The following is a 7,500-nucleotide window of genomic DNA, read 5'->3' as shown; positions in this document are numbered from 1 at the left end:
TGCTTTGTGTGAGCCTTATAACAGTTTTTCTAACCTTTTTACTTTTATTAATTGTTAACTAATACATTTGTCGTATGATCTGTTCGTTAACTATTGTATTTAATGTTTGATAAAAATAACTTTTACCACAATGACGTGGCTCACGTTTATATATACAGCCTCCAAATAAACCTATAAGGAATTTGTCTCTTTACTCGGTGTTTGTGGATTCTCTAGATTACCCTTACTGTGGCGTCGCTGGAGCATCAGGAAAAGGTAGTGTTTGACCCCATTACATTCCAGTTAGGAAATTGGTGGATATGATCGCGTAATATATGTGTTTACAACCAAGAGGGTTCATATCGTATTCTTCAGCACCAGCCAAAGATGTCCCCTTTTTAAGAACCATAAGTTCCTTTTTAATGTTACCTCGTCCCTTCAGGTTGCATATGAACTTTTTAGTGTTTATTTACTTTCTTAATGTTTTGTCAAATATCTACCAGTGGTGTTATACACACACACACACACACACACACACACACACACACACACACACACACACACACACACACACACACACACACACACACACACAAAGGAGTCAAGAACACACATAGACGACCCATTTTCTTTAGGGACTTGTACCTGGGGTATGGGATGTTACGTCTACTCATGGGGAAGGGTACGGGCCCCCTCCCTCCTTTCTTTAGGCCATAAGCCGCCATCCACCACTGGGTAGGGTGATTTTCGGGCTCTCCCCTCGACAGCAAACCATACAAGTGTTATTTAGTTTGTTTATATACATAACAGTTGAAAGATAAAGATGTTTCGTCAATGCAGATGTACTATAGCTGTAGAACGGATGGACACATATGATGCTATTTAATAGTATGTAGTTTTAACAGCTTATCTAGAGAAAATGAGCCAGAGAATCGTGCAGTCGACTTGGCAGGACTCGAAAGCACCATACAAATTATAATTGTAATTGTGTAATTGAAGCAGCTAATACATGTATAAACAATCCTAGCATCGAGGTAGATGATCCAAGCAAGGATGCAGTCGAACCCGGCTAGACGAAAGCAAAGTGTCTGGATCGAGGTATACGCTTCTCAGGGTAACAGGAAATGCTTCGGTGTCCCATTTATAGGGGGAGTGAATGGCCTGGAGCTCAAGTGACGACGACCATGTGTAAGTCACCCTCGCTCCCTCACCTTGGTTCTAGCTCCTCAGTCATAAGCTGGGGAGGGGCTATCTATTCCCAATATATAATCTTATCAATCACATTACCGAGCTTACAGTGATTGACAAACGATCAGTATTTGTAGTGGTTACATCGAGAGTGCGTACCCTGTCTAAATAGCCGTGCGACAAGTCTAAACTCCACGATAACCCTTTTATGGTAGTGATATTAGTAATAACAATAGTTTTTGTTTTAGTCGTATTACTCAGATCATCAGTATACATATCCTGACAGTTTTTTTTTTTATTATTATTATATAATTAATTCAGCTTTTATAATTGTTATTTCCCAATCAAATATATGTAAATGTGTGGTGAATGGGTCTCCTTTACCGAAAATTTAAGTAAGTTGACAAATCGACAAACTCCTTTAATATTCCCAAATTTATTATCCATCTCAGTGAAATCTCTCTCTTTTTTCTTGTTTTTCTTTTTGAAATGTCAGAGAAACAAAAGAACCTTCCTCTGGAGCTCCACTTCTGCATAATGTATATTTGATGTGTTTCCTCTCGGGTTCGGGGTAAATGCAATTAGAATCCCCTTCTTCCTTTCCTCTCCCTCTTTCTGATCCTTTTCTCTGCTTTCCTGTGTTTGTTCCTCTCTCTCTTACTTTCTTTCTCTCTCTCTCTCTCTCTCTCTCTATGTATATATATATATATATATATATATATATATATATATATATATATATATTTATATATATATATATATATATATATATATATATATATATATATATATATATATGCTTTCGATATTTGAAAAATGCATTGGTTCTAATCGTAAAGAAAACGTATATATACGTATTTTCATCTATAAAGGCATATCAATATAGCAAAATTTAGCGTTATTACAAATCGAGTAACATATAATGATTACCTACAAATGGTTTGTTTATTTTAATGCTAACAATTCAATGAGGGGAAAGTGATATAGGGGGGGGGGGGTATTTACTCATTTATGATATTTGAGCCAGTGGATATAGCAACGGAATTCGTCGATGCAGACACTTACAGTGCTGTCAAGGAATAGATTGAGAGTGAAGTTATATATATTGAGTAAAGTGTAAGAGACGAGAATCATGAAGGTTAAAAGAAAAGAACATATTGGCAAGGTAGCAATATTTTATTTAAAATATGTTTTAATCTATAACTTGAAAAATAAATTGCATTTTTACATATATATGTATATACACATATATATACCTGTGTGTTTGTTTTGTATGTGTGTGTGTATATATATATATATATATATATATATATATATATATATATATATATATATATATATATATATATATATGTACACACACACACACACACACATATCTATATCTATATATATATATATATATATATATATATATATATATATATGTAAATAAATAAATATATATATATATATATATATATATATATATATATATATATATATATATATATATATATATATATATATACATATATACATATATATATATGTAAATATATATATTTATATATATGTATGTGTGTGTGTGTGTGTGTGTGTGTTTGTGTGTGTGTGTGTGTGTGTGTGTGTGTGTGTGTGTGTGTGTGTGTACATTTACATGTATATATATATATATATATATATATATATATATATATATATATATATATATATATATGTATGTATATGTGTATGTGTGTGTGTGTGTGTGTGTGTGTGTGTGTGTGTGTGTGTGTGTGTGTGTGTGTGTATTCATACATACACTCACACACATAGACTGATTGATTATTCTTGAAATATTTTCTAGATCCTTAAATGTCATTGCATATCTATAAGGCTATACAGCATCAGACACTGAAAACTAACTGAAGAATTGTATTAATAGCTGTGTAATTGCTTTCTTTTTTCATATATATCACAGAAAAATACCCTATGTGCAATTCAATCTTACCATTGAAAAATAAGAAATAAAATAAAAAATAAAACGTATACAGAATGTTTAACGAAATCCAAAAGCAATATTCTCTGTTTTTTTTTCTTGATCTCTTGGAAACTAAATGTGGCGTATTTTTCTTAGAGTTTTTTGACATGCTTCTGCAATATTGAGATGCAGATAATTTTGATCGCCTTTGCCAATTTTGTCGTTATCTGGTGCAATTCAACGCATCAGTTAGTTCTATATTTAATTTCTATATATTTTTTTTTTACATGAAATTCTTATTTTGTTAAGAGAATTCTTGGATTTATGAATAATGTCCTTTACATTCTTAATTGGAGATGAGATAGATAACGGTCGTGTTCTTGATAGACTATCTATTGATATTAACATCGACGTTCAAAACTTTTTCCGCTTTTCTTGCCATCGAAAATTTGAACATCTGCCAGAAATTTGTGTAAAGTTGGTGTAACAGTTAAGTACAATTATCAAAAGTGAAAGTGGAATCCTGTGGCGATGGCAGTGAAAGGACAGTAACACAAGGAACTATGTAAGGGAATTTGTATTGAAATTAAGTATTGTGATAATGTTCTTTAACAAACTGAAAAATGATATTTTATTCACAATGCAATGCAACAATGGAATAAAGACATTTGAAAAGAATCAATTCAATATATGAATCAAATTGGATAGATACAATTGGTACACTGGTACTATATATCAAGTACACTGTACCTACAATCATATCAAAAGAGCACAGAAGATTCACGTTATATATGTTGAACTTTGGGGAATTCCTCAAATGTTAAAGATGTCGGTAAAACCCTAATTGCCTGTTTGCAGATAAAGAAAAAATACCGATTTTCTCACACACACACAGAAAGAGGGAGAGAGAGACAGGGAGGGAGGGAGGGAGAGAGAGAGAGACTGAAAGACAGAAAAAGAGAGAGAAAAAAGAAAGAGACAGACATTGAGAGAGAGGTGGGGTGAGGTACAAAAAGAAAGAGAGAGAAGGGGGAGAGGTATAGTACAAAATGAAATAGAGAAGGTGGTATATATATATATATATATATATATATATATATATAGAGAGAGAGAGAGAGAGAGAGAGAGAGAGAGAGAGAGAGAGAGAGAGAGAGAGAGAGAGAGAGAGAGAGTCAGAGACTGAGACAGACAGACAAACACCATACAGTCCTAACCAGGCAACTCATATCACTAAATAGACAAATAAAGCGAGTTCTGGCTGGATAAAAGAATAACACTCGACTTATGCAATGTCCCTTGATTATATATGTTTAACCGAATTACGTGTTCCTTGTTCTGTGCAGAAGTTCGCCAAAAAAATATCAGGGAGACTTCTAGGAATGTTGGAACTTGTATTTTAAGATGTCAGTTTTTCTTATGATGGGGTGAACGTTTCAAGCAAAGAAGTGCTCGGCAAGGATAACATACACACACACACATGAATACAACACACACACACTCAAACACACACACACACACACACACACACACATACACACACACACACACTAATATCTAACTATTTTTATTTTAAATAATACAATTAGCATTAGCTTTGTCATTATTGTTCTTATGTTTGTTATTATTATCATTATTATTAATATTATTATTGTTATTGTTATTACTGCTGTTATTATCATTATCATTAGCATCATTATCATTGTTATCATCATTATTATTATTATAAAATATTTGCTGCTATTATTGTTATCATTAATATCAGTCATAATTATTGTTATTTACATTAATATTATCCTTATTAATACACTTACTGAGACTTTTATTATTATTATTACCTTTATTATTGTCATCATTATATTATTTTATTATCATCATCTTCATCCTCTATATCATTATTTTTATTATTATCTCTATTATTACTATCATCATCATTAATGTATTATCCTTATTTTTTATTATTATTATTTTCATTATAATTTTATCACTATTGTTGTTATCATCATTATTATGCTTATCATTGCTGTTATGATAATATATATAAAAAATAATTTTATTATCATCGTTATTCGTATTATCACCATCATCCTCATCATTCGTCTTCTCATTATTATTATCTAAATGTATTACCTATTTATTTGTACATCCTTTTAATTGGAATTCTTAACAAACAATATTTAGAACTATACGTTGAAAATAACTTCATTACAATAACTATATAGAATATTTCTAACATGGGCAATCCTGTACTGTTTTTGTCATTGTTTCGTTTTACATATTTTTTTACGAAACAATGTACATCGTGAAGCAAATTACCATGTTGAATAACGTATGTAATTTACATATTAATAGCTTGAAAAATCGGCAGAAAAAGATACTGACAATGACTAACACGGAGAAGAGCAAAATGTGGATTTTTTCAGTATAGCATAAGAAAAATATATTTAGATTATAGAAAGAGTTTTTTTATTTCTTTATTTAATAAACCAGAAATGACCTAATCGCACCCCCCCTTTTCACTTCTATTATATCTATATGTTTGTCTCTGTCTACTTGCTTCTGTCATTATCACTCTCTTACTCGTTCTCCCTCCCTCACTTTCTCTCTCTTTATTCCTCCTTCCCTCTCTCTCTATCAATGCATCTATATATTTCTCTCCCCCTTTCTTTTTACCCTGCCCCCTCCCCCCCACGCCGCTCTCTATCATTTTTCTTTCTCTCACTCTCTTACCATCCTTTCCTCCCTCCGTCCCTCCCACTCTCACACCTGCCTTCCCCTCTCCTTTTCACCTTCCGTTCCTCCTCTTTTCCTCTCCTTGTCTCTCTATCTATGATTTATCATGCCTTAACAGCGTAATCATTATTTAATCGTTTCACTAATTCATAACTGTAAATTACAGATCATCTGCGACTACAATAAATCTGTACTTTCTGTAATTAAAAGAATTTATCAGCGTGTTTGACCTGTTTTTTTAACTGTATTTTTTATGATTTTGTATGATTAGGATTATTATCACCACTATTATCATTAGAAATAATAGTGGTAAGGTTAACATTATCATTAAGATTATCACAATTATCACATACGCGACCATCATTATCTTAATTGTAATTTCCTTTCTCTAAGTCATTATCTTTGTTCTTATTATTAATGTTATAATTATGATTATCACTGTTTTCATCCTTTTTACTGTTATTATTAGCATGATGATCATTTTCATTATTACCATTATTATTATTATTATTATTATTATTATTATTATTATTATCATTACAACCATGATCATTATTATTAGTAGTATCATTACTTTTACCTTATTATTTTTATTAATAGTAGGAGTGGTGGAAATAATAGTATGAGTATTATCATTATTGTTAGTATTACTATGATGATGATGATGATGATGGTCGTGGCAATGGTGATGGTGAGGATGAGGATTACCATTACTACTATTATTAATATTACTACCAGTACTATTTTTATCATTAAATCAATCATTATTATCAATGGAATTTTCGTAATTATTATCAATGAAATTATTGTCATTATTATCCCTATAATTATTTCTATTATCATTATCATTATTGCTATCATAAATATCTTTATAATTATGATTATAATTACCATTATCAATAACACTGATATTATATCTTATGTTATCTTTATTATCATTATTATTGTTCTTATTGATTATCAATATCATCATTGTCATTTTTATAGTCCTTATTGTATCTATCAGTATGGTCTTCGTAATTGTATTTATCACTATACTAATAATAAGAATTATTATTAATATAAATAATGTTAATATAATTTTTATTATGATTATCGTTACTTATACATTTTTATTGATAGTGTCGTTGACAATTTGGTTGTTTTTTTATTTGTTATATTGCAATTTATATTAATATTATTAGTGATGACAACGGCTATCGTCATCCCCATTATTGAAATTATCCTTTTCGGCTTTAAATGTATTAAGGATTTTTTCTCTGACATTAAATATTTCCACTCTTTCAGACCCAGAAAACACACTTGTGACATATTCTCACTTCAGATTCACTTCCTGCCGACGAGCGAAAGCGTCACTCATGTCTTTAGCAACTTCTCATGAGAAAAATCATGACATGTTTTATGTCGCGAGTTAGTGTAAGGCGTCTGCGGCGGAAGAGGCAGTGAGTGAGGTCTAGTTTATTTACTTTTGAGGTTTAAATTGATTTGCTTTTGCTTGTTTACTTTTGTGTTAGTTTTTGTCGGAGGATGCCATATGATATATTCAATTTTACATTATCATTTTCACTATTATTACTGTTATAATCATCACCATAAATATCATTATATATAGCTATTATCATTTCCAATATCATTGTTTACAAAATCATCATTAGTCTCAT

Source organism: Penaeus vannamei, chromosome 24 (genome assembly GCF_042767895.1).
Source record: "Penaeus vannamei isolate JL-2024 chromosome 24, ASM4276789v1, whole genome shotgun sequence".
NCBI classification, from domain to species: Eukaryota; Metazoa; Arthropoda; class Malacostraca; order Decapoda; family Penaeidae; genus Penaeus; species Penaeus vannamei.
This window is presented reverse-complemented; position numbering follows the sequence as displayed.